General features: G+C 45.1%; 1 protein-coding gene and 1 long non-coding RNA gene across 2 annotated transcripts in view; one reads left to right on the forward strand and one right to left on the reverse strand.

Moving 5' to 3' along the window:
• Positions 1-27997, reverse strand: part of GALNTL6 (polypeptide N-acetylgalactosaminyltransferase like 6) — a 913332-nt gene that overhangs the window by 27607 nt on the left and 857728 nt on the right. The window lies entirely within an intron of this gene.
• Positions 1130-27991, forward strand: LOC105874636 (uncharacterized). Its single transcript, XR_012923276.1, has 4 exons — positions 1130-3570; positions 23897-23993; positions 25536-25709; positions 27069-27991. It is a non-coding gene; the product is annotated as an uncharacterized LOC105874636 (long non-coding RNA).

A 27997-nucleotide genomic window follows, 5' to 3' on the forward strand; every position in this document is an offset into this window, starting at 1 on the left:
GAAAGGAATGAGGGAGTGAATGGGTGGAGATGGCGGCGGTGGAGAGAGCCGGTCCAAACGTCATTTATCCAGGACTAGAGGTTGGGATAACCTCATTCAGGAGGGAAGCGAGGTGGGTGCTAGTCTCCCTATTCAGGGAATCAGGCAACAGGTTCGGCTCATTCTTCCACTTATCGGACCTCTGCTTTCAGGGTCTCTGGTCCCGATGACAGGGACTGTGAAATAATGCGGGGATACAGGGAAACGCCGTTCTTAACCCGGGTGGCCTACAGACCCCTTGGAACCCAAAGAAAGTGACGGACATTTTTGCAAAAACTAACAAAGCCATAAGTGGGTACATAGGAGCACTTCTGTATCCATTTCCCTGGAACGCAAGGACTTCAGACTTGAATCCTGAATTAGGGAAAGGGTTTCCTCCCCCTTGCAGTGGCCGGGGAGACCAGACAGCGGGGCCTGGCTGGGCGTCAGAAGGCTCCCGTTCACTCTCGCTGCTTGTACTGTCTCCATCCTCCCTAAAACAAGGACCAGGGAGGAACTTCCTTCTGGAACTTGCGGAGCCGAGTTTAAAAATATGCCTTTTGTAAAATCAGTTTATCGATGGGTGGTGGCGTTTCTGCAGTGAAACAGAAACACCCAGGAGGCTGAAGTCAGACTTCGCCGTCCCTGCCTTGAGCCCGGCACGTTCGCTCTGGACAGCGCCCGTTCCATCTCCTTACCTGAGCCCGGCGCCTGGTTTTCTGACGCAGCCTCTAACCCGAGAGCCCCTGCCAGGACCCGGGCAGGCCCCTCTTTCCGTTCTCGGGCCATTTAACCCGCAGACACACTCTTCTCTGAGAGCCACAACCGATTTATGCTGAAGGCAGCTTCAGGACACTGTGGCTGTTCCCTCCACTTGCGTCCCGGACTCTGATCCACACTTGTGGGGGACGGAAGGCAGCTGCCTGGGGTTCAGGGCCACTGGGCGGAGTGCGAGATGCCCTTGCTCACGGGAGGCCCTGCTAGGAAAGGGAGGCCGTGGGGAGGGAAACAGCAGGCTCGAGCCAGGCCGCCGCCAAGCCGCGGGTCTGCCCACTGGGCCCGCGGATGCCCCTGCGCCGTCCGACAGCGCAGTTTTCACGTGTCCTGGGCTCCAGAGGGGCCTGGCACGGATGGAGGATGCCATTTTCTAAACGCTTGAATTTCCTAAATTCTCACTCGAGTGGCATCTGTGCAGACAATGGGATAAACTGCTTTGGAAGCCAAACCTGGCGTTTCAAAGGCATAATTGCCGCATCTGTGTAAATTCCACCAGGAGGTTGTGCCAGAGAGGAAACGCTGGGAGTCCAAGCTGGGGTGAGGCTGGCAGCTGAGCGCGGGATGCGAGATGCATGGTGGCCTCCTCCTCTTCCTTTTCATCCTCCCTGCCCGTGCTCAGGTCCTCTCGTGGGCTCACAGTCTCGGCTCCCTCAAGACAAACAGGTGCATCAAATTCTGATAGAACAGACTCTCCTACTTGCTGACTCACGCAAACAAAGTTTCTAAAAAAATGTAGCCAAGAACACTTAGAGATGCTTGACATTTTGTATGGGGGAGGCTCCGCACCCGAGCCCCCAGGGAAACAGTTCACACACACGACCCAGGTCTGGGACACAGGATATTGGACACATCTGTGACACAATCGATACTGTTTCGGGCTTTATTCCTTTGATGTTCGGCTTCAGGATTTGACATCGTTAAAACCGTGTCAAGGAACCCCCGAGAGATGCTGAACAGGATTAGAAAAGCGAGGGGCGCTCGGCTAGGAATAGGGGGAAAGAAAAAGAAAAATGAGGGGAAAGGGAATCATTATGTAGGACAGGATTATAGAGATAAGCTCCTTTGGGGCAAGGATTAGGAGAAGGTCTGACAGAGAGTAAAAGATTTTTTAGGTATGCAAGAGAAGTCAGGCTAAGCGTTAACACTGTTTTGTCTTTTTTCTCTCCGACACAGGAGGCTCTTACCAGAAAGGCACAAGAGAAGGTGAGTGTGGCACCCATAGATGGGGGACAGGTGATTGAATTGCCTGTGAGAGAGACTAGCCTTAGCTCAACAAATGAGAGAGCCTGGTTTGCTCATTCCGCTTGATAGCTTTGGGGTCTTTTAAGTAAGAAGTAGTGGGTTCATTACTCATTCAACAAATATTTATTAAGAACCTGCTGCGTCCCAGGCACTGTGCCCGAAATCAGGTATACAGTGAGAAATTAAAAAGAGCCAATTCCCTCCCTCATGCATCATGTGGTCTAGCAGGGACATGACAGGGCAAAACGAGTGGAAGAAAGCCCTGAGACTCCCAATATTTCTGGCCGTGAATTTTTAATGCGGCAAAAGGACCCCAGATGCTCCCCTTGCACGGACTGTGTTGATTCTGGAACTCAATTCCCACGCAGAGCTGGAAAGACAGACGCCCCTAGTGGGGAGTGGAGACCCAGCGGGTCTGAGTTCTGCTCCTGAGGTACAACCGAGGTTCCCTGTAACCCTGGCTGTGTACTTCCTTTCTAAAGCTCAGCTTATCCATTTATTAAAAACACCAGCATTCAAAGAGCGCTTCTGCAGGAAAGGCGCTCTTGAGAAGGGTGGGCGGAAATTCAGAGACGAAGGAGCCCACAGTCTTACGGGGAGACATCTCTCTGAAGGCTGCTGCTTAGGAGGCCAGCTGCTAAGTGGGGACGGGAGGACAGGATCCGTGCTGAGCGAGGCAGCTCGCAGCACTCGGAGGAACCGCTGGCCTTGGAAGGGGCTCTGGAGGACGCGTAGAAGTGCATCTGGGCGGGGAGGTGGCAAGGGCACTGTAGCCTTAGGGAACGGAAATGAACTCGAGTATCCGGGTTTGACAGTGCAGGGCATTTTTAGGACATAGCAAATGCCTTGGTGTGGCTGAGCGTAAGAGGAGGGCCGTCATGCCTCCCGGGGCTCTGAGAGGATTAGACTCATGCGTGCAGCGTGCTCAACACGGTGGCTGGTCCACTGCGCGTGACCAGTGAATGTCAGCTACTAGTTATTTGTCTGTCTATGCTTTCAGCCGAATCATCTATGATGGCGGATGGGGTGATGTCACCATACTGTGGGATCCCACAGACACCTCGAATGCAAAGGGACTGTGACTGAACAGGCCTGGCCTGGCTCTCCAGCCCTGCCCCCAGTCTGTGTCACCGTTCGTCTCGACAGTGTCATTCCGAGTCACCCAAGATCTCAACACCAGACACGCCCACCCCCAGTCAACGAACAGTTTCTGTGGATTCTAGTCCTAGACACCGAAGGTCCCCCTCCTTTCCTCTGCATTCCAGCCTCACAGGCCTTGACGTCTTCTCTCGAGCTTTTCAAACAAAATTATATTAAAAGACACATTACGCGAAGCTTACTATTTTAGCCAATTTTAAGTGTTCGATTCAGGGGCATTAAGTACATTCAAAATGCTGCGTAACCATCACCACTATCTATTTCCAGAACTTCTTCATCAGACAGCAAACACTAATCGTGAATCCACAGCCCCCGCTTCTCACTGTCCTGCAGTCCCCGCTGACCTGCGTTCTACGGACCCCACGCGTTTGCCTGGTGAGACGCCTCACGTCAGTGGGACTTCCCACGTTTGTCCTCTTGTGTCTGCCTTGTTTCACTTGGCACAGTGTTTTCAAGGTTGACCGAGGTAGCATGTATCAGAGCCTCATTTTTTAAAGGCTGAATAAATTCACATATGTGTGTATTTACACGCCACATTTGTTTATCCATTCATGCATTGATGGGCACATGGGTTGTATCCACCTTTTGCTACTGTGAGTGATGCTTCCGTGACCATCGGCATACAAATGTCTTTTCGAATTCTGGTTTTCAATTCTTTTGAGTATATATCTAGGAGTGGAATTGTTGGCGCATACAGTAATTCAATGCTTAACTTTTTGAGGAGCCATCCAACTGTTTTCCGCAGTGGCTGCACCATTTTCCATGCCCACCAGCAATGGTTATGCAATGGTTCCAATTTTTCTACATCCTAGTCGATACTTGTAGTTTTCTGTTTTGTTTTTTTTTTTAATAACAGCCATCATAGTGGGTGCAAAGTCCTATCTCACTGTGGTTTGGGTTTGCATTTCCCTAATGACTAACGAAGCTGAACACCTTTTCATGTGCTTATTGAGTATTCACATACGTTTTTGGAGAAATGTCTATTCAGGTTACTTGCCCATTTTTTAATTGAGTGGTGTGTGCTTTATTTTTGTAGAGTTTTAGGAGTTTTTTTTAAAAAAACATGTATTCTGGATATTAACCCTTACCCTTCGGAGGGTTGTGAGGGAGAATATGCTACATGCCTGTCTCTCGACTTCTGGTGGTTTGTGGCAATTTTAGCATTCCGTGGTGTGTAGACAGATCATCCTGATTTCTGCTTTTGTGTTCGAGTGACGTTCTGCTTGTATGTTAGCGTACAATTTCCCCTTTTTCTAAGAACATCAGTCACATTCGATTAGGGGCAATTTTAGGCTTTGCCAGTAGAGAGTGCTGGAGGGACATGGGATGGCAGAGCGGGAGGCGGGGTCTTGCCTTTTTTTGTGTGTGCGGGTCTCTGTGTGACAGCCGGCACATGGGCATGTGGGGTGGGGAAGAACGGTGGCCCTCAGAGACTAGCAGCAGCTGCCGTGTCCTGCAAGTTTCTTCATCACCCCCAGGCTGCACATCTGTGACAGCCACCCAGGGCAAATGCGTCCCGAGTCTCAGCCTTGCTGGGGGCAGGGTCGGAGAGTTCTAAGTTTCTGAGTTCCTGACTTGCTCACATCCCCTCAGTCCTAAATGTGGTTATTGCTTCCTTCTAGAGTCATTTTTTAGCCTTTTTACTATGTGTGTGTGTGTGTGTGTGTGTGTGTGTGTGTGTGTGTATTTGAGACAGGGTCTTGCTCTAATGCACAGGCTGGAGTGCAGTGGTATCATCATAGCTCACTGCAGCGCCCAACTCCTGGGCTCAAGCGATCCTGCTGCCTCAGCCTCCCGAATAACTGGCACAGGCATGCACCACCATGCCCTGGGAATTTTTCTTATTTTTTGTAGAGACGGGGTCTCACTATGTTGCCTGGGCTGATCTGAAACTCCTGGCTTTAAGTGACCCTCCTGCCTCAGGCTCCCAGAGTCCTGGAGTTCCAGGCGTGAGCCACTGCACCTGGCCTTAACAATTTTTTAAAAATATTAAAATGTCCCGTTCCAATGACGCGTGTGGTTTCTGTCTCCTGGCTGGGCTCTGACTGATGAAAGAACTGGAAATCGCAGCAGGGTATGGTGTCACTCCAGCGAGACTACAGAGATACGAGAAGTCTGAGGACAGGACTTGGGAATGCCTTCCTTTGGAAGAGGGCGAGGAGACTAGCCAGGAACAGGAAGGGGAAGTGGGAGGGACTGGGAAGGAAGGCAGGGAGAAGAGTTCCAGGCAGTGGGCGAGAGGTCAGCAGTGTGGGATTCCACAGCGAGCTTAAGTTCCAGGAGGACTGGGGGAGCTCGCCGGTGTGGCAGTTGGAAGTCACTGGTGACCTTTCAAAGGACAGTCCCTGTGGTGTGAAGGATGAAGGCGGGTGACAGATGGCCAGGCAGGCTGAGGGAAATGGGGAGGGGAAAGCTGGAGCCAACAAATGGGAGCTTCTCTTCCGGGAAGCTTGACAGGGATGGGACCGATGTTTACGGGGGAAAGGCAGAATTACAGAAACAACAGTTTGGGGACGGGGAGACTCCAGGAAAGAATTACACAGAAGCCCTGACATAATCTGTGTAAGACTCAGATAAAACAAATTGGGAAGCACTTGTAGAAACTAAAAACAGCATCATCTGAATACAAAGCACGGAAGATGCTTTCGGCGACGCTCACGGGACGTCTCGCTGTCTGGGCTCGGCCTCGCGGCCACACCATTGGGCCCATCCGGATCCATCCCTTCTCTGATCGCCCCGGGCCGGTCACATCCAGGACTGCTGGAGAGACCAGCTCGTGCCTCTCCTTGAAATCGTGCCCACAGATGCTCCTCCTGTCTCATGCACGTTTCCCTGCCCTGAAGGCCCATCGATGTCATTGCTCTGGCATCTCCCTCTGCCCCCCGAGGGGCTCGCTGGGACCCCACGTCATGCGAGAGGCAGAAGAGCCCACGGCGGAAATGTCACCAGAGGGCCTTCGGATTTCTATGTATTCTGCTCCGGACAGTCTGTTTCTAAAACCGTGTCCTGCCACATGAAGTCAAGCGTTGTGGGTATCATTTCTGAATCCTGTCCGGCGTCCAAAATAGGAACTTTTAAGTTATGGGTCATTTGCCAAAGACAGTTTGGTTTTTGCAAGCGGACGGAGAGGAAGATTCGTATGGATAAGCCACTGAACTGCCTTTTGGGGGTAAGATAAGCACCTCCCTCTACTAGAAGGACAGGAAATGAGGGCCCCTATTTCTACCGAACTGGCCGCTTCCAAAGCCGTCCTTTCGCTCCGTGCCCCTCGCAGCGGTGCCCACGGCCACCCGCACTGCACGCCCGGACCCTGCGTGGCTTGTCCAGGACTGCGAAGGCGGCAGGGGGCAGGCGGGGCCGTACCCGCGCCTCGGATTCCTAGACCTGAGCTCTTTGCACCACAGCACGGCAATGGTTGTAATAAACGCCCCCGGAAAGTGCCATTTTGTGTGAGAAATCTGTGGCCATGGTTTTACTGAGCTTAAAGGAACATATGGAGATTAAACAGGGTGGTGGTGAGTCCTTGGGTTTGGAAAAGAAGCGACCCACGTCAAAAACTGGACCGGAGTCTGAAGGAGCTGGGGAACTTTCACCCCAAAATATGGCTCCTTCGTATAAAGGGTATTTTGAATCAAAGGTCTTTAGAAATCAATAGGCATTGGAAGGGACTTTCCCTCTTTCTTTATAAAAAAACCCAGACGCATCAAAAAGAACTATCGACTTCCCTTCCCCTCCCTGTTATTTCTATATATTACAGGAAAGAAGATCAAGAAAGCAGCCAGAAACCTGGCCCAAATCATTCCCAGTAGAATACCTGTCTCTCAGGGTAATTTAAGTTCCAAGGAGAATCACCCACAAGTCGACCTGTTTCTCTCCCCTCCCCCACATCCTTTCATTCTCCCAGGTATCCATTCTTCCTCCCTAGTAACCATTTGCTGCCCCCAACCAGAATTACCTATATTTCCCGTCGCCCCCTCCCTTCTAAAATGAGGGCACTGTGCGCACAGTAAGTAGGTTTTTCTCCGACTAATCCGCCTTGCTGTGAGCTGATCGGTCAGCGAACCCCCTGGGGCCAAGGGGAGGTTTCCTCTCACGCCCGCAAGTCTGGTCTAGATAGAGAAGCTGCCGCAGATTTGGAACTAAAATCGCTTTAACACTCCGGGAGCTTCCAAGGGAGGGAGAAGTGACAGTGAAGTCACCGAGGCCTGAGACGGAAGGGGAGCCCCTGGCTGCCCTGCAGCAGCCTGAGTCTGCAGCTTGAGGCTGCGGTGGTAGAAGAGGAGGCTGATGTCAGTCTGCTTTGCTGGGCTTGAAATTCGATTTTAAGCGTGCGTAGGTGGGCAGTAGTTATAAACAAGAGCCAGTCTTCCTCTCCGTGTCTTTGTGACGCGTTGAGCTGTTGTGCTGGCGGCAGCTGCTTCAGACTCTGAGAAGTACAGCGACCCCAGCGCCGAAGGTCACGGGAGAGAGACATTTTTAGCAACCCGAAGGTCGTCGGTCGGTCTTAGATTTTGCAAGCAACCTGAAACGTAGCGCCGCCCTCTGCTTTGGTTTGGGACTTTGCATGAGACTTGAGATTTTGAATCTGGATTAAAAAAAATAAAATCCATTTTCTGAAAGGAAAAGTTAGAAAATGGCAGGATAACGTTGACTCTTTCCTGACCCGTGTGGCTCACTGGGAAGTATTAAAACCTCCCTCTGTGTTCAACCGTCAGGTGTGGCCCACGCTGCTTGGATCTGCGTGAGTGGAAGTTTATTCCACACTTTCCTATTGGCATTGAAGACTCAGAGCTTTGCCACTTTGGACTTCCCCTTTGTGAAGCAGAGACTATGGAACACTTTGTATTCTTTGAACACACGAGAATTGTAACCCTTGGAAACTATTAATTGTTTTTTGCTTTTTTCGTTTAAATATTTTTCTTAAGGCTTGGTGTTGTGATTTCATAAAGCCAGGGAAGGAAGTATTTTATTGCACGGACTCTCGAGCGAGCACTGTCGGGGCAGAGGCGTGGTTCCGGTGGGGGAGTAACCAAAGACGATTATTCATGTCGTGGCACGAGCTATACACACAGGTGTCATGAGACGGAAGAGTGTTGCGTGCTGGAAACATGAAAGCAGGCACTCAAAGAAAGTTGTCAGCAGCGCTTTAGGAGATGAACAGGTTTCCCCCAGCCCTTCTTTTCCTCCCTGCAATTTATAAAACTCAGATAAGTAAAGTAAAGGTGTGCAGGAGATAGAGAAAATGAGATCTGATGGGAAATTTTACAGCGAGCCTTCAAGCCTAGCTACTTTGATGAGAAAAACTCATCAAAAGGATATCTGAAAGTCGGGGAAGGCAGGTTAAGTCAGGAGCCAGGGAGCTTTTGGTGTTCTGCCGAGCAGAGGAGTCAATGGGCAGAGGAGTTCCCATGCTACTCGTTGTACCTGTGTTGGGTTTAGGAGCAAGGATGATGCTCTGAAGGGAAGTCACAGGAGAGTTGGCTTCTGTGCGGTGGGGGTAGTGTGGCCCCCCTGCAGCCCCAGGTGGTGGCCTGCAACTCGGACATGGCTGGTTTCCTGCACCCGTGCTCAGAGAGCCGCACGGAGCCGTGTTTTCAGACCAAGCCACCCTGTGCTGGGCACAACCTGATCTTTTAAGTCATGTCTCAACGTTTTAATATTCCTGTTCATTTTTTTCCTGGAGTGCTATTTTGTGAATACAAACTCTTTTCCCAATGGTTGGATTCATATACCAATCGCCAATACATCTAAGATTTGCTCCAGCTCTGTTACAACCATGAAAAGCCACTCCCAGCATCATCCTCAAAGCCAAGGGCAACAGCCGCAGGCTCCGAAGATAAAGCCGATTTTTAGCACTTGAGAAACTACTCACACAACCGGTGTCTAGATAAAATAACTCTTCCTTTGAAGTCAGGTCAAATGGTTGAAATGTGAGCAGGTTTAAAATCTGGTCTCGTATGCAGTTTGCTAAACTCCTGTGTGAGATTCGGGACTGTTAGTTAATGAAGATCTGTGATCAAACTCAAGGCCTGATTCTGAGGATGGGACCCTTTGACCCCGGGCAGGATGGCAGCAAGATCCCGGAGACACATAATAACCTTTGGGTTTTTAAAGTTCTCTAGAGAAATAGATTCTCTTGAACTCATTCATGAGTTGAACAGCCAGTCCTCTAAGGAAAGCCAGCACACTGTCTTCATTTTTAGGTAAAATAATTCCAGTCTGAGTTTTCTACTGTAAATTCCATCACTGTTAAACACAGTCAAGATATTCAAGGAAATGACTTGGGTCCTTAAGGGAATAAAAGGTGAAAATGTCAAATCGCGTGTGGTGTATGAAACTGTAAGGTCATGCTTATAAAATATTTCATGGTGTAACTACTTCCTTACAATATTTCTCTGTGGGCCTTAAATGAGGAAGCCATATCATTGGCCATTTTGTACAGCTCAAAATTGAGGAGTGGTAAAAAACCTTTTCACCTGATTTCTTACCCCCTGCTCTAAAATGAAATGGGGAACGGAAACGGTTGAGTTTTAAGGTCTAGCCTTAAAATTCTGAGTCATGCTGACCAGCATCCTATTCTTGTTTTGTGTGGGAAGGGAAATTCATGCAACACCGATAGGGAAAACTGACTGACATTTCCTGTAAAGAAGCAAACGCTCCTTCCAAACGGTTGACATCAGAAATCCCACCCCAGGGCACCATCTTATGCGGCAGTTAGCGCACTCATCTTAAAGTGTTTGCTCTGCTTAGTTTAGTTTTCTGAACGACAATCTCACATCTACTTCCTTCTGATCTATGCATTTTATTGAGTCTACCTCCCCTCGAATGTCTTAACTATGAGTGTGATTAGCCATGCCAGACTCAGTGGGTGGACAGTTCAGAGAATCAGCTGGTTGGGGTTTGGCTGGACTGTGGTGTGAATGGTGGGTGTCAAAGGCCGTGACTTTCTCTCGGAGAGAGCCAGTTATTTCTTCTTCACAACAAAGAAGAAGAGAAAAAAAAAAAAAAAACACAAAAAAAACACTACACAACAAGACCAAGGAGGTTCTGAGGAAAGTGAACAGTGGTCTGGTTCTAGTTTAATGAGCCGAGGTGCATGGACAGCCTAAAGCCAGTCCAGGCAGCTCCAGGGAAAGCCTAGCGTCCGGCGGCCTTGGCAGGCTGAGGCTGGGTTCTGTGTCAGAACAGTGTTCTGACAGTGTTGCCTCAAGCTGCTGAGACTTTCTTAAGGAGGAGTTATGCCATAATCGCCTCTGTCACCCTGGCACCCTGGCATGGTTTTTGCTATATGGTGTGTATGTAGCAGGTCTGCTGGAGCTGCTGTCACAAAGTACCGCAGAATGGGTGGCGTAAACCAGAGAGGTTTATTTCTCTAGTGCTGGATGCTGGAAATTCAAGAGCAAAGTGTGAGCCAGGTTGGTTTCCTCTGAGGACTCTCTCCTTGGTTTGCAGATGGCCAGCTTCTCACTATGTCCTTTTCCTGTTTGTCCCCCCTGGTGTCTCTTCTCTTCTTATGAGGACACCAGTCCTAGAGATCAGGGCTCCACCCTTCTGGTCTCTTTCAATCTCAACTCCCCCTCTAAAGACCTTATCGTCAAATACAGTCAACTGGGGATTAGGGTTTCAGTTTTGGAGCGGGGAGACACAATTCAGTCCATAGGAGAGAGTATTTACTCTATCATTGCCTTTTAAATAAGGAAAAACGTTAACTATTTTCTAGCTAGTTTCTCTGCTGGTAAATGAGAGAGGTCACAATGACAAGTATCTGTCGTTATTGTTGCAGGTAATCATAGGGTTTGCTAAAGAGGCCTCAGCAAACGTGGAATTTTTCAAATGATTTAAGAGGAATTATCACTAGGACTTTTTGGTGGTCACGTTTGATCTAGCAAACCTGGGATTCCAACCCTTGTGTTGGGGCCTCGGGAGCCTGTGACAACCCCGCCGTTGCTAATATAAAGGTACGCATTGAGGGTTTGCTCTTCCTTGGGGTGCTCAGGCTGGGACTGCTCATGACCGACACCTTCCAATGCCACGTTGCGGCTGTGGTCCCCTCAGAAATCACCGTGCACATCGAAGAGGGTTTCAAGAGCTCCAGGATCCAGGCAGTCTCCCGCGAGTGCCGAGGAGCCTGTTCCTCAAAGTGCTGGCCGCGGCCCGTCTGTCCTCCTTAGAGCCTGGGAGCAGCCGCGGGGCGCGAGGCTGGTGTCTGCAGGGCCCAGCGTCCGTCCTCCGAGATTGGCAGAGCGCCCGGCCTGTTAACATTTGCTGAAAACGACGAATAGAAAGGAGTGCTCGGTAGGCCAGACGGCAGTTATGCAAGGTCACCTGGAGGAGACAGGACGGCCAGCAAGACCCCGCAGGGCCCCGCTCAGTTCCCGGCTTAGACAAGAGAAAGAGAGTCGGTGAGAAGGGGCTGTTCAGCTCTGGGGGACAGGCACGGGGACAGGGAAGGAAAGGTCGGCTGTGCCATTCAGATGCAACCCGGACTCCAATACCCCGGCGCCAGTGGCAGGGCTGTCCTGAGGCTGGAGCTGAGGGTGACAGGCCCCAGCAGCAGGCGTCAGGCTTTGTTCTTTCCAGCAGACAAACCCACGGGCGTTCCCTGTACCCCGAGACAGTCCCTTCCTCTTCGTTCCAGTTCCGTGCCCAGCAAGCCACCTCTGACTCCCGTGCAGTCTGCGTGTGCCGACAGCATGGATTCCGTGCTTTCCTGTTCTTCCTGACAGCAGTCTCTCACGCAAACCAACAGAGAGCTTCCCAGCGAGCGCTGATGCCCGCGTGGCTTTCTGAGAGCAGAGGCCCGGCCCGCGTTCACGCGTGCCGTATGGCTTTCGCTGGCGGTGGGCAGTGGCACTCTGCGGTCGGGCCGCCTCCTGTGCATTTCAGGGGGGCGTTGGTCTCCTGGGACGCGGTCGCTGTGAGGGCTTCGGGACAGCGAGCTCCTGGACCCTCAAAGAGGAGAATCCGTTTCCTGCACCCGGCCTGCTCCTTAGGCTGCCGTCTCGCAAGCCTTTCCCTGGGGACCAGGCCGATGACACGGGGGTGGGGTGAGGGGAGTGGGGGGATGGGGGTGGGGGGAGGGGATGGACATGTATCTGGGGGTCAGCACTCTCACGCCGAAGCTCAGCGTTTTCCTGAATGTTCTTTTTATCTAAAAGAAATGCTACACGGTGTGCATTCTATTCTACAGCATGCCCATTTTGCATCAGTGTTATTTTCATGTGATGCTAGTTGCCTACTGAACTTTGAGTGAAAGTGGAATGGGTGTTCCGGGAAGACGTGCGGTGGCTTCCTGAGGCTGGCACCTGCAGAGAGGGCCCGAGTGAACGTGAGGCGCCCTGTCGGAGACGCTGCTTAACTTGCGCAGTGTCTTAGGTGACTTCTGTGCATCAGGGCTTTAAATAATTTTATGATTTTAAAATCTATTTTATGATCTTTGGCTACTTAACTTCTCTTAAATAGGATTATTTCTTTTTCTTTTTTTTTTTTTTACTTTAATTTTTTTTATTTTGGCATATTATGGGGGTACAGATTTTAAGGTTTAGGATTATTTCTTTACACCAGCAAATGAACTGATTGTTTTGACCTTTCAATGGTGAAGTCAGATTGCTATACAGTGATTTTGGTTGCAGTGGGTAGACTGTCCCTGAACATGGCTCAACAGTGATTCTTTTCCATCCTCTCTCTCTTTTCCTTTTTGTAAAATACCAGCATGGCCTCTAATGCTGTCTAGTGGAATGGTAAATAATTGGGCCATATGTTTTGTGCACATTTTGAGGGTTACACAGACTACAGTAAGCATTTTGAAAACATGAATTATACATGAATTATACATAAAACTATACATTTTACTAATTATAGTTTGATTTTAAAAGTTATTTTATTTACTGATGAGAAAGAATAAAGTCCTCTAGGTAACTAACAACCAGTGTGCAACTTTTAGAAATAAGAGAGGGATAGAGATATCTTGGAAGACAAAAAGGTGCCATCTGCTCGTAACTCATACAACATCTTGTCTCTTATTATTCCACACTGGTTCTAAGAGCTAATAAATACCCTAAATGCAAACCCTCAGTAAAATATTACATTATTGAGGCATTAAGCCATTCCCACATGACAGGATATGGTGATGTTTCAACACTAGGGTGTACGTAAAATAAAAACACTGACGTCTCGCTGCCTATGACATGACCAGAAAGCATGCTTGCGCTTTCTCTTTCCCTATAGTGATTTTGCTCTGAGATACTTTCAAGGAAGGCATTGCATTAAAAAAATATTTTATTTAGGAAAATTTCTATGAGCCAGTCATTGAACTTTGAAAACCACCAGTATTTTACTAAACGTCTTCCTCCGTTCATTTCCCAGTGTTCCCCTGTTTTGCTGCAGAATTTTAAAGTAAACACCACACATTATGTCGTGTTACCCCTAATGCTTCAGGAAGGCTCTCAAAATGACAGAGAGAGAGAGCGGGGGAGAGAGGGCACAAAAGTGATAGCTAAAAAAGAGAGAGAATATTTTTTGTGTATCTACAAATTAACAATAATTATAATAACTACTCAATATCATCTAGTGTCTGGCCCATGTTTACATTTCCTGACTGTCTAAAAATGCCTCTTTTCAGTTAGCTTATTCTATTCATGAGTCAAACAAAGTTAGATATGTGTATTGGATCTATGCGACCGATGACATGTTTTGGGTTCTGTAGATTCTTTTAAATTTTGGTCACTGATTCCGTCTTGGGGTGAGAGAGACGCGTTAAGGTCCTACTGTTGGTGTGTTTCTGCCTGTCTCTCCCTGTAGCTCCAGAATTTCAGCATATTGCTAGTTGCTTTGATGGATTGCAGACTTTTGTATTATAATGGCCTTTTTGGCCTCTTGTAACTTTTCTCCCCACTCTGTATTCACTTTATTTTCTCTCAAGATCTCAAACCCTGCTTTCTCATTACTTGAATTTGCCTGGCATATTTAGGCATATTCTTTAATTTTTAACCTTTCTGTATCATTTTGATTTAGGCATGTCTCGTAAAGCAGAGACTTAGATTTGCTTTATTCGTCAGTCTGAGCTTTTTTTCTTTTAGTGCGTTGCTTTATATGTTTGACCTCAGCTCTGACACACTGATTTATTATATATTAATTGTTATCTAGAAAGCGTCTCACCATGTGATTTGTTTCCCTCTCTCTCTTCAATCTTCAGTATTTAATATGGTTTGTTTTTTTGTTCTACTGGTTGCCTTTGTGCTAATATTCTTGATAGTGTCTGAAGTTTCCTCTTTTCAGATGATGCCTTACCATACTCTTCTCTGAGCAGCTCCACAGCTGCTATAAATTCCCCTTTCTACCCATCCCCACAGTGTCTACACATGTGATATTCTTTTACCCGTAGTTAATGCCTATGGGACAATTAGTGTCCCTATTCCTCCTTCCATTTACGTTTCCTGTTTGTTACTTTTATTATTCTACACCATCAGACCATATAAAATCTGTATATTCTTTCTTCCTTGTAACCAGTTTCGATTGGACCCTGCGTCGAAATTCTTCAAACAGCTCCCGGGTTTCCAGTGTTCATTGTCTGGCAGGTGTCTCAGAAAGGCTTTCGGTAAAATAATCCCTGAGTTCTTGAATAGTTACAACTGTTTTTCCACAGCCTTCTCTCTTAGCCCATTTTGTGTTGCTATTACAGGATACCATAGACTGGGTAATTTATAATGCACAGAAATCTTTTTGGCTTGTGGCTCTCTGGGCTGGGAAGTCCGAGACTGAGGGGGGCTGCATCCGGTGAGGACCTTCTTGCTGCATCATAATGTGGTGGAAGGCATCGCATGGGAGACAGAGGGAAGGGGCCAAACTCAGCCTTTTATCAGGAACCCACCCCCACAGTAACTAACCCACTCCCAAGCTAACAGCATCAGTCCATTCACGAGGAATCCACTCTTAAAGGGTCCTCCTCAACACAGTTGCATTGGCAATTAAGTTTCAACACACAAACTTTGGGGGTACACATTCAAACCCTAGCACCGTCACATCTGAAGGGTTAGTTTGGTTGGATATGAAGCCTTTGGCTCAGACTTTATTTTCTTGAGCATCTTGACAGGGCTGCCCCATTGTCCTCCGGTACAAAATGCTTGAGCTTCAAGGTCTGATTTATTTCTTTTGTTTAGGTCAGGGGTCCTCAAACTTTTTAAACAGTGGGCCACTTCACTGTCCCTCAGACTGCTAGAGAGTGCACACTGTGGGCCCGGGATGAGTCGGCTGCTAAGCAGGACGGGCATCGGTGGCAAAAACACCTGGAGGGCCGGATAAATGTGCTAGGTGGGCGGCACACGGCCCCAGAGCCGTAGTTTGAGGACGCGTGGTTTAGATACACACAATTTTTTTCTTCATGTAAAAAATGCAATCATTTTATTAGAAAGTGTCTCAGTGCTGATGGTTCTTAGTTGAGTTTCCCAGATATGGTCCTTTTAACACATAGATTCAAATCTTTTATTTGGAGAAGCTTTCCTTAAATTATAGTTTAATGTGTTTATTGCCTTTCATTTTTGTGGAACTTTCTTCTTTGGGAATTTTATGTTGAATCTCCTATGTCTGTTGTTCCAAATCTTTTGACAAGTTCTTTTTTTTTTTTCTTTTTTCTTTATTTCTGTTTTGTTATATTCACTCTTCTCCCTTCTAGCCTGCATTTCTCTTACTGTGCTTTCTGTGGTCTCTCTCTGCCCTTTCGTTTCTTTTAATTTAGCCTTTATTTCTGAAATGCTTTTTCTTTCTTTTCTAGCTCATTCCTGAGCTTTCTTGGTAATCTTTTCATGAAGTCATGTTTTGCATCATTCTAGCCATCTTGCTTCTGAATGGCTCTAATTCTGATTTGTATGTTTTTTCAAGCTTTATTTTTAGGATTCTTTTAGCTCATTTTGAAATCTTATGTTGCAGTTTTCATCTTCTTAATAGCCACATTTGTAGTATGTTTTCATTATCTGTTGGGACTGTATTTGGTTCATTTTTATCTTTGTCTTTGTGTCTCTGTGTGGGATTTTATTATAACCTGCCTTTATTTTCTGTATATCAACTATCTCATAAATAAATGAAATAGTTTTCTTGGACTATCAGAAGAGGATTCCTGTGTAGGGCTGTCTTCTCTGTTGCTACTGTGAAGTATTTTTTTAAAAAATGGCCTTTTCACATAGACACTTCTCTGTCTCTCAGGGCTTAGCCTGGTTCACAGAAACTTCTGCCTCTCACCCTGCGCTGTCTGGAGTTCTAAAGGTCTTTCCTGCCAAAGCGGCACTGTCACCTCTGAAGGTGTTTGTTCTGCACTTTCCAAGGTCCAGCTCCTCCCTCTCTGGTAGCGGACGCTTTCGTCTCCCCGGGAATCCTCAGTGTTTCATTTTGGATCCAATTCACAGCAGGTCTTGCTTTTCCCTTTTTGTAGAGGGGAGACGAGGGAGGATGAGTCTGTCTTTCCAGAAGGGAGCGTTTTGGTATGTTCCTGAGATCCTTGCAAGCTGAGGCTGCGTCGCCGTGGCCTCTCGCTGGCACCCTGTGGTCTCTTTGCACTTGTCCCCAGCTCAGAGTTTGTGGGAGGATGTCTTTGAATGTCCCTGCCAATTTTTAGATTAATTGCTTTTGCCCCTGTGCTGTGAAGGCTCTTGTCCTTTTGGGGGTGAATACTTGTCGGTTTCTGGGCCCTCTCCTTGGAGGGGTCAGTATTCCCCTCTGTCCTTTCTGCCCCTTCCTCAAACCTGCTGGTCCCACACAGGGTCTGCCGCTGCCTGGTGTTGAGGCGACACTGGCCCACGTTCTGGAGTACTTTGGGGACCCCGCGTCATCAGCCATCTGTAAGATCATATCCACGTTGCTTGGTTTTTTTCTTTTGCTATCATAAATATCCTGTCTGGTCTTTATGATTAAACAAAGTCATGCTTTAACAAAGCATATTTTTAGCATCAGAAATCCCAGTATATTTTAAATCGAGAAACATTGTAGAAAACATAGATTTTTATTTCTGGCGTCGTTCCTCATAGCTTTTCCATTATTATCAATAGTGTGGCCATACTTGAATGTTGAAATCTGAAACGAAACTACAGTAGTCCCCCTTCTTATCCTCAGGGGTATGTCCCAAGACCCCCAGTGGATGCATGAAACTGCAGATGGTACCAAGCCCTGTACACTATGATTTTTCTCATGCATACATACCTATCATAGAGTTTAATTTATAAATTAGGCACAGTAAGAGATTAAAATTGCATAATAAAGTAGAGCAATCATAACAATATACCATAATTAAAGTTACATGAATGTGTTTTCTCTCAATAGCCTGTAATATTATGGAACTGTGGTTGACCGAAACCATGGAAAGTGAAACTATGAATGAGGGACTATTGTATTTGCTACAAACTTGCATGCAATTTTGACAAAAAAAAAAAAAAAAAAAAAAAAAGTGGGCAAAGAGTTTGAATGTGTGTGGTTGGTTCTGAATGACTTGGATTGGAACAAGGCTGGGAAAAACGGATTTGTCCTTCCTGTGCTAGAGATTGGTCTGGGAAGTTAAGCTCCTCCTGAGATTATCTCGTTATTTCAGCTTCTCTTTAGGATGGGCCTGAAGAATAGATAGGTCATCCTTCCCAGAGAGTGACCAGCCGACAGGCATCCTTCAGGTTGGGCAGTAAAGGCTTAACAGATAGAGCTCTCTGCCTGCCCCTGTGAAAGGCAAAGACCTACAGCAGGAGCTGCCGGTTAGACAAAAGCAGGATTTTGGAAACATAAGCTGGTAAAAGTTAATTTCTTTGTCTCTTAAAGCCAACAGGAGGAAACCCAATCAAATGGATTAAAAAATAAAAAGAGATAATGGTGAGAAAATGAAATATTTAGCTGTAGAAGGTGGGAGGGGCACACAGGAGTGCTTATTTTCCTGCCTCCCAAACCAAAGCACGAGGGAGCTACATTTCAGGTTGTTTGCAAAATCTAAGACTGACTGATGACCTTGGGGTTGCTAAAAATGTATCTCCCGTGACCTTTCAGCGCTGCGGTCGTCGTATTTCTCAGAGTCTGAACCGGCGCCTGCCACGGCCTGCCGCCAGCACAACAGCTCAACGGGTCACAAGGACACGGAGAGGAAGGCTGGCTCTTGTTTTTAACTACTGTCCACCTACGGACTATTAAAATCGAATTTCAAGCCCAGCAATGCAGACTGACATCAGCCTGGGCAACTCAGAATTAACTCCTTGTTTTTAAATTTTATTTGAGGACCCCAGGAGCGTTTCCACTTTTTTTTTCTTTTGGCATTTATGGGGGTACAAATTTTAAGGTTTCAAAAAATGCCCTTTCCCCCCCACAAGTCTGAGTTTCCAGCGTGACCATCCCCAGATGGTGCACATCTCACTCATTATGTATGTATATACCCACTACGTTCCCCCCTCCCACCTGCCCAATACCAGTTTGCTGGTGAGTATATATGGTGTTTGTTTTTCCATTCTTGGGATACTTCACTTAGTAGTATGGGTTCCAGCTCTAACCAGGAAAATATAAGATGTGCTATATCACCATTGTTTCTTAGAGCTGAATAGTACTCCATGGTATACATATACCACATTTTATTAATCCATTCTTGGATTGATGGGCACTTGGGCTGTTTCCACAGCCTTGCAATTATGAATTGTGCTGCTATAAACATTCTGGTGTAGGTGTCTTATTTATAGTGTCATTGGATCTTTTGGGTAGATGCCCAGTAATGGGATTGCTGGATCAAATGGTAGATCCACTTGTATCGCTTTAAGGTATCTCCATATTGCTTTCCACAGAGGTTGAACTAGTTTGCAGTCCCACCAGCAGTGTAGGAGTGTTCCTCTCTCTCCGCATCCATGCCAGAATTTATTGTTTGGAGACTTTTTGATAAAGGCCATTCTCACTGGAGTTAAGTGATATCTCATTGTGGTTTTGATTTGCATTTCCTTGATGATTAGAGATGTTGAGCATTTTTTCATATGTTTGTTGGCCATTCTTCTGTCTTCTTTAGAAAAGTTTCTGTTCAAGTCCTTTGCCCACTTTTTTAATAGGGTTATTTGATTTTTTCTTCCTGATTTTCGTGAGTTCTAAGTATATTTTAGTTATCAGCCCCTTATCAGATGCATAGGATGCAAAAATTTTCTCCCATTCTGTAGGTTGTCTGTTTACTTTCATGACTATTTCTTTGGCTGTGCAGAAGCTTTTTAGTTTGATCATGTCCCATTTATTTATTTTTGTTGCTGCTGTGATTGCCTTTGGGGACTTCTTCATAAACTCTTTGCCTAGGCTGATGTCTAGGAGAGTGTTTCCAACATTTTCCTCTAGAATTCTAATAGTTTCATACGTTAGGTTTAAGTCTGTTATCCAGCGTGAGTTGGTTTTTGTGAGAGGTGAAAGGTGTGGGTCCTGTTTTAGCCTTCTACAGGTGGCTATCCAGTTTTCCCAGCACCATTTATTGAAAAGGGATTCTTTTCCCCAGCGTATGTTTTTGTCTGCTTTGTCAAAGATTAGATGGCTATATGAGGATGGTTTTATATCAGGATTCTCACATCTGTTCCACTGGTCAATATTCCTATTTTTGTGCCAATACCAGATTGATTTAATTACTACAGCTTTGTAGTATCGTTTGATATCTGGCATATTAATACCTCCTATTTTGTTTTTGTTGCCTAGAATTGCTTTTGATATTTAGGGTCTTCTTTGATTCCATACGAAGTGTAAAATTATTTTTTCTATATCTGTGAAGAATGCTGATGGGATTTTAATAGGTATTGCATTGAATCTGTAGATCAGTTTGGGTAGTATAGACATTTTAATGATGTTGAGTCTGCCGACCCACGAGCATGGTATGGATTTCCATCTGTTTACATCCTCTGCTATTTCCTTCCTCAATGTTTCATAGTTCTCCCTGTAGAGATCTTTTACCTCCTTGGGTAAGTATATTCCTAGGTACTTTAATTTCTTTGTTGCTATTGTGAAGGGAATTGAGTCTTTGATTTGGTTCTCAATTAGATTGTTGTTGGCATATATGAATGCCTCTGATTTCTGTGTATTGATTTTGTATCTTGAGACTTTACTAAGTTCATCTATCAGTTCCAGGAGTTTCTTGGTTGAATCTTTGGGGTTTTCTAAATATAATATCATATTTCCACTTTTTTTGCTATGGTTATTGTTGTTCTCCAACAACCTGGGGACAGTTGCTGGATATTTAAGGCAAGTGGAGGGCAGTTGCCACTACAGAGACCACTCTTAGCTACCAGAGAAGCCAGCTGTTCCCTTGGTTAAAAGAATGAGTGGGGTGAGGAACTCCTATGTCCATGACTGGAAAAATTTAATATAATTTTTATTATATGTAATATATAATGCATATAATATAAATGCCGAATCTTTGATATTGTGGAAATTCCGCTATGATAGAAATTCTGCTATGATAATTGAGTGATCCCCAAATTCTACTAGTTTAGTGTCATTCCTGGAGTTAGAAAGGTACTCATTTTCATTGAAAATTAAATACTAAGATGAATTTATGACTAGGCTAAAATACACTTACAAATTCATTGACTCCTGTCACATGAACCCCCCAAAATATATACTTATGTGTGTAAACATATATGAAATATACATACATATATTTTAGGCAAAAATAAACAGAAAAGAGAGAACATTTTGTTTGGCATATTTATATATGCCACATAGGAGAAGAAAAAAAAAAAAACGGCCAGCTCTGAAGCTCCCTTCATTCCATTATGACTTGGGTTGGATTGTCACAATTGGGGCACCAAGATGTTTGATTTGCTCATCTCAGAATACGGAACTAAAATCACGTTTATTATAAGACACTTTAAATTTGTCTTCATAGCCCTCTCTCCGCTGTCTCATGAAACACACAGACAAATCTGAAAGGGTGATGCAATTCTTTATGTGCTCCTATGTTTTTTCTCAACCTAGTTGTTGAGCTCTAGAGAGAGGAATTAGCACAGTGCACCAGCACTGCCTCCGATGAGAAAAAACTGACAGTGCGAGTCAAGCTCAAACACTCAGAACGACACATCCTCTCTGGAGGAGTGCTTCACTTAGAGATCTCGTCTGATGACACACGGCACTTAAATGGCAGAGCCGTTCCCCTACGTAGTTGCCAGGGGAACAGCAGGGCAGTCTCCCGTGGCAGCTGTCCCAGTGGCAAGACCAGGGAGCAGGTGGGTGCGGGGGGACCGGGGGGAGCCTGGCTCGCTGCGCACGGGCACAGGACTGCTCTAGAAGAGACAGCATCACATGCTCAGGTGGGCTTTCAGACAACGCACCTCCTAGCGTCGTCGAACCTCCTTTCACGTAAGCTGACTGGGGGAGATTTGAAAAGCCTCGTGCACTGCGAGAACATGAGAAGAGAAAGGAAGGAGGCAGGTTTAAAAAAGGAGCCAAGAGCGGCAGCCCGGAGCAGAGGAGGAGCACCGGAATTATTCAGGGTGCCTGTCTTCGTGCATGCTCCACAGTGCAGGGTGACATTAATCTTGGAGAAGGAATTTAAATAAGCAGCTGAAGTAGTTCAGTGTTGACATGAATTTTTAAAATAAAGACTTAAAAAAAGTTTTGCACAATCGCGAGATGACAAGCGGACGAGCCGAGATTGGCACATTGAGGCCAGCAGGCAGACACTTCTTAAAAGAGTTTATGGCACTGGTTGGAAAAGACACGCTCGTCTATTTTACATCTTTTATTCCTTCTTACACATGATATTTAGAATTCTGCAGAACTCTCCTTTTTAGACCATAAAGGAGTACTATAAATGACTTTAGCAAATTCATGAATTCTAAGGAGGAGAAGGGGAAAAATAATAGGAGATTCAGTTTCTTTCATTTAGCATCTTGACACAAAAGGAGACACTCCATATGTGAGTGGTTTAAGAATAGTTTTCCACTTTAGACCTGTTCTTACCCTGCCCGGTGTAGCATCGCCGAAAAGCACATTGCTTCTGTCTGAATGGGGCTGACGGATGTTCGACTTATCGCGGGGCCCCAAACCCTGTGCATCCTCTCTGGGCCCCGTGGCCTCCCTGCTCTCCCAGCACGTTGCGTGCCAGAGGGTGGCACGGCCTGAGGCCCTTCTCCATCAGACGTGACTTTAACCCTTTGCACTCCCTTGCTTTTTTCCCTCGATTCCTTTATTCTACTCGGGATTTAAGTTCTTAAATACCCCAGACTTTACAAAGCGCGGCAGTAGAATAAAAAACTGGAGTTTCTTTTCATACAAACTTATTTATGTGGATTTTTTTATATTTCAAATTTTTGATACATTCAAAGAGCAATTTTAATCTCAATAATTTTTGCTAGCCGTGTCGGGTCACATTCAACATCCGAGTGCAAAGGGGTCAATCTCTTCTGCCTTTTAAGGAGGAAGCTGATAGGGAGAGGTTGGAAATTGCTGGAACAGAGGCTTTTCACTCTTGGAGTTTCTCCCCCTTCTCCTTAGGATGTCAGAAGAGAATATTTCGTGGCTTGTTTGACTGTTGAATGGACCATAGACCTGACAGTACGTCAGAGTCAGTTACCTGCCATTCGTTACTCAGACCGCCTTCCTGGCCGAGCCTTCCAAAGAGGTGGACCTTGGGTGGCCAAGAAGGGAGTGAGAGCTCAGGGGAGGCTTCAGATACACAGGTGTGAGAGCAGAGCAGCGAAGGGTCACTGGGACAACAGGCAGCCAGGATCCCCCCATTCATTCATTCGACAAATATTTATTGAGCACCTACTGTATGCCAGACACTTTTTTGCTTCCACAGAGTAGTAGTACCACAACAAGCCAATAAGATCCCTGCGTCATGAAGCATGCTTTCTAGCAGGGGACAGAGATGAGAAACATGATCAATAACTGGATTACGTAGCTCGTCATATAGGGATGGATGCTAAGGAGAAAGATAAAGGAGGAAAGGGAGATGGGGCGTGCATGCGTGTGTGTGTGTGTGTGTGTGTGCATGCACGCACGCGTGTGTGTCTATGGGGATTGTTGCAATTTTAGATAGGATGACCAAGGAAGGCCTTACTGAGAAGATGATTTTTCTGAGTGAGGACCTGAAAGAATAGCAAAGTTGTAGGAATAGCAAGTGCAAAGGCCCTGAGGTCAGATTGCAACTGGCCTGTGTGAGGAACAGTGATGAGGCCAGGGTGACTAGAGAGGAGTAAGCCAAGACGGGGGTAGTAAGAGATGAGGTTGGAGGAGACACAACGGAGGTCAGATCATTTAGGGCCTTTAGGTAAGGACTTTGACCAGCGGTGGGGAACCTGGGGCCTTAAGGCCATGTGGCCTTCTAGGTCCTTAAGTGTGACCTCTTGACTGAATCCAAATTTTATAGAACAAATCTTATTTTTATTAATAAATTTTTGTTTTTATTTTATTTTTTAAAATGAATGTATTTAAAATACCAAAGAATAAAATAAGGTTCAACGAAATAATTCTCATAGATTGAGGGGCACAATTAGAACACTTGTAAGCCATAAGGGCTAAATTGATGGCTGCCATGATCATGATTTAGTTCTAATTTCCCCTGCCTGACTGGCGCCACTACTGCATGAGGCTGGTTGGTGAGAGTTTATGGGGTGGGGTATGCCAGTCTGTTATCAGCTTTTGACGCTGGTGCACTGTGTTTCTGTCTAAAGTGGAATTTGTGAATAGTTGCACAGTTCAACAGTAGTTTTTAATTCTGTCTGCTTAACAGCCCATCATGTCAAAGAAGACCATGAGAATGCTAAAGGAAGAAAACAGATTTGTTAATGAGGATTGAGAATTGCAGTATTATGTTGCTTCTGCTAAAGGTAAGATGATTTGCTTGCCTTGTGATACTGCAATATCAACATTTAAGAAATTCAGTGCTCGTCAGCATTGTAACACCATAAGGACCATAAATATCTTAAATTAGAGGGAGAGATGCAAAAGGTTGTATTGCAGAAATTAAAAGATGAAAAGCATAAGCAGAGACAGTTCTTTCAAGAAGCAATAAGACCTGGAGACAATGTCACTGGAGCAATTTATAAAGTAGCTTATATAGTTGGGAAAAAAGAGAAGCCATTCAGTGATGTGGAAATTGTGAAAGAATGCATTGTTGAAGTTGTAGGATAACGTTTCGAAGTACAAACAACTGCCTCTTTTAAGGAGAAACATGACTGATTGGCAGCATGAATTAGTCTTCAATTTAACAGAACAACTTCATGCAATACTTCAAAAGGAAAATGTATCTTATTCCATCATTTTGGATGAATCAACTGAGACTACTCACTCAGCTCAGGTTTTATACTCCATTTGGGTCATAACAGGAGATTTTATTTTTTTCTGCTACGAAAAGTTACTTGCTTTGGGCACTCTTATGAACACAACACAGGGAATAAATATCTTCAACAACTCTGAAGATAAATGTCGTGAAGTTAGACTGAATTTGGTAAATTTAGTGAGTGTATGTACAGATGGTGCACCTTCCATGACAGGAAAACATGAAGGGTTTATTGCACAGATTTAAAAAAATGTATGAACAGATCCAGATGCTCTCATTTCTTTTCATTGTACCCTGCATCAGCAAAAATCTCATTGCTAAAGCTACTACTTTAAATGAAACTTTGCAACAAGTTATAAGTATTGTTAACTATATTCCTGCAAATGCAATACAGCACGGTCAGATTCGTAACATGCTAAAGTTGAATGATGAGGTATTCCTGTGGGTTTGCCATATCATTCTAAAGTGTGTTGGCTATTGCTGGGACAGGTGCCAGCCAAAATTTTATCTCTGCAAGAACACAGTTAAATTTTATGAAGAACAGAATCAGCAATGTGAATTATTGAAAGAAGATTTCTATAGGAATGCAGCATTTCTGTTTGATATCATGTCAAATCCAGAAAACTCGAATATTTCTTTGCAAGTTAAAACTAAGTCTATATATGACACGTGGCAAAGAATCCAAGCATTTTGAAAAAAGCTGTATTTTTTTTTTCAAAACACTTATCCTTCAAAAGGAAGTTTTGGATGAACATTTTCCCCGGCTAGCAAAGGTTATTGTTGAGCAGAATGATATATGCAAATTATTTGAAGAATGTGTAGCTGTTATAGACTTATAACAGCTGGAGAATACGATGAAAGGTTCACTGACCTTGAGAACCATGACATCACACTCAAATTAGCATTTTGTCCTCACCTGTTGATATCACCAAGACACCTAAACAACTACAGATGGAATTGACTGAGCTCTCCTGGATGGCATGTTAAAGTCATTATTTGATGCTAAGAAAGTCCAGTTGACATAGGAAAAATACAGTGGAATACCCACGCCTTCAGCAACATGCCCGAAAAATGATTTCTTGCTTTTCAGCCACTTATTGTGGCAAATCTACATTCTCCTACCTAACCCGCATCAAGATGCCCTTAAGGTCACGAAATGACCGATACCCATCTAGAGGATCAGCTGAAACTGAGGATCTCCACACTGCAACCGAATATTCAAATGCTTTCCAACAAAAAGCAGACACAACAAAGTCATTAAAAGGTTAGTTAACTTTAAAATTAACAAATAGGTTTCATTTTTTTGAAATTATTAAGAACATAGTAGTTAGAGGTTTATAAAATAATGTATACTTTTAAGTATATCTACTTGAAGTTTCTTGAATGTGGCCTTACTTAAATACAGCTAAATTAATGTGGCCTTCCCACATGAAAAGGTGCCCCATCTCTGACTTTGACTTTTACCTGGAGAGGGATGGCAGCCATTGAAAGGCTTTGGACGGGGGAGTGGCGGCCTGACCTCCCATTTAAGAGGACTATGTTGAGCCTAAACCGAAGTTGGGAAGGGCAGAAGAAGAGAGATCAGCTGGGAGATAAGTGCAGAATCCAGCTGGGTTTGTCAGGGAAGTGAGTGGCAGTTTATGGCCTGTGACATATCTTTTACAAGTTGAGTTCCAACCACCAGAGCCAAAAACTGCCTAAGCACTTCATTGTTTACCCAGAATCAGGCTGGCATGGAAAGGCAGGTGGAAAACCATTGCAAGTACAAGTGCATAGAGTGGCAAGTTGCCCTGCTTCTTGGCCCAGATCTCCCATAAAGGATTCCCGTGTTTATGTTGCGGGACGTTTGTGGTTCCTTCCCATAATTGCTTTAAAAGAACCACAGAGTCTGCATTCCACGTTTCACTTTCTTACCAAAACAGCGATTGACTTATTACATTTGTTCGGGAGCTTTGCCCATTCTAACAATTAAGTTAAAGTTTATAGGAAATTAAAAAGCCCTTTCAGAGGCTGGATTGGACCTTGGAACAGAAAAGGGACATCGGCGAAAAAAAAAATGGGTGAAATCTCAATATAGTCTGTAGTTAATAACATGCACCAATGTTAATTACGCGGCTTGATAAATATGCCACAGTTAATGTGGCAAACATAAAATGTTAACGTTAGAAGAAGCTGGGTGAAGGGTATATGTGAACTTTCTATACTATCTTGCGATATTTCTATAAATTTAAAATTATCCCAAAATAAAAGGTTGATCAAAAAAGTTCTCTGAAATGAGAAAGAAATCACACAAATGTGAAAATTTTGAAAGATTTTTTTTTCAGAGATGAAGTTGGCCTGCAGATATATTCTGTACTTTTAGTAATTTTCTTTTTTACCTACTATTAAGAAATAGGTTGTTATTACCCAAGTAGTACAGTTAGAAAATATAGTCTCTTTCATCATGCCATTTAGATGAAGTTGCATTTCAAATCCCTTGTTTGTCCCCTGGGTCAAATGCACACACGTCACTTACGCTGTCAAGGGTTCTACTCTGCTTGGAAACAGATGCATTGCAAATCTGAAATTTACCAGTCCAGACTCTTGCCTCTTACTGATTGCCTTTCTTCTTGCTTTCCCCCAGCCTCCTAGCTCTTCGTTCTTGTTCTGTGTCACATCCGCACCGAACAAACGCAGCTGAAGGCAATGGCCTTGGAACTACCAGATAGCCCCATTTGCTTCTCTCCTGAACCTGCACTTGTCCACTGTTCTGAAGCTTTGGGGAAAGACATTTGCCACTGTGTTAAAAATAAAAAATAAAAAAATCTGATCTGTTCAATGTCTGGTTGTTTAAACAGCAGTGATGACCACAAATGTCTCCAGGGAGGAGGCAAGCGTTGTGAGGGTGTGGGGCAGTCGAACGTCATAGATGCGAACACGCTGGCGTAGCCCACCTGGTCTGAAGATGGTTCTGGTTTTGATTATTGCCGAGAGGTTGTGTCTCTCCTAGAGCCTCCATGGAAGCTTTGAGTCTGTCTCCAGACAAGGTGCTTTATAAATATATGTTGTGGGTTAGTGAGGTAATGTGGGAAAATGTGACCAATTGATATTTGAAGTATATAGTAACCAGGTGGGAACAAAAATTTATGATTCCACATAAAGCGGAGAAAAGATGGATGCGATTTCAAGCCAACAGTGACTCAGGCAATGGTACTGTGGGGTCTTCAAGTGTATTTCTTAGTAACTAGGGAGGACTGCACCTAAATCACCACAGAAAGACGGCAAACAGGGCCTTAACCAAAAACTTTCAGGAAGGACCTCACTGCTTTTTCAGGTAACAAATTCCCATGCCTTCCAGCACACGAGGTTAAGAAAGTTCTCACTGACGTCTGCCTACTTCAGATTTCCACTGCTATAAAAGAAGCCCATGGCGGATAGCTAAAATGAATATAAGCAGACTAATCTGACTCATATTCCAGGGAGGTTTTAACGAAATATTTGAGACGCAACGACAAAACCAAATTACTAACATGACTTGGCGTAGGCAGACAACATCAGGCCCACACACAAGAG

Source organism: Microcebus murinus, chromosome 15 (genome assembly GCF_040939455.1).
Source record: "Microcebus murinus isolate Inina chromosome 15, M.murinus_Inina_mat1.0, whole genome shotgun sequence".
Lineage (NCBI taxonomy): Eukaryota > Metazoa > Chordata > Mammalia > Primates > Cheirogaleidae > Microcebus > Microcebus murinus.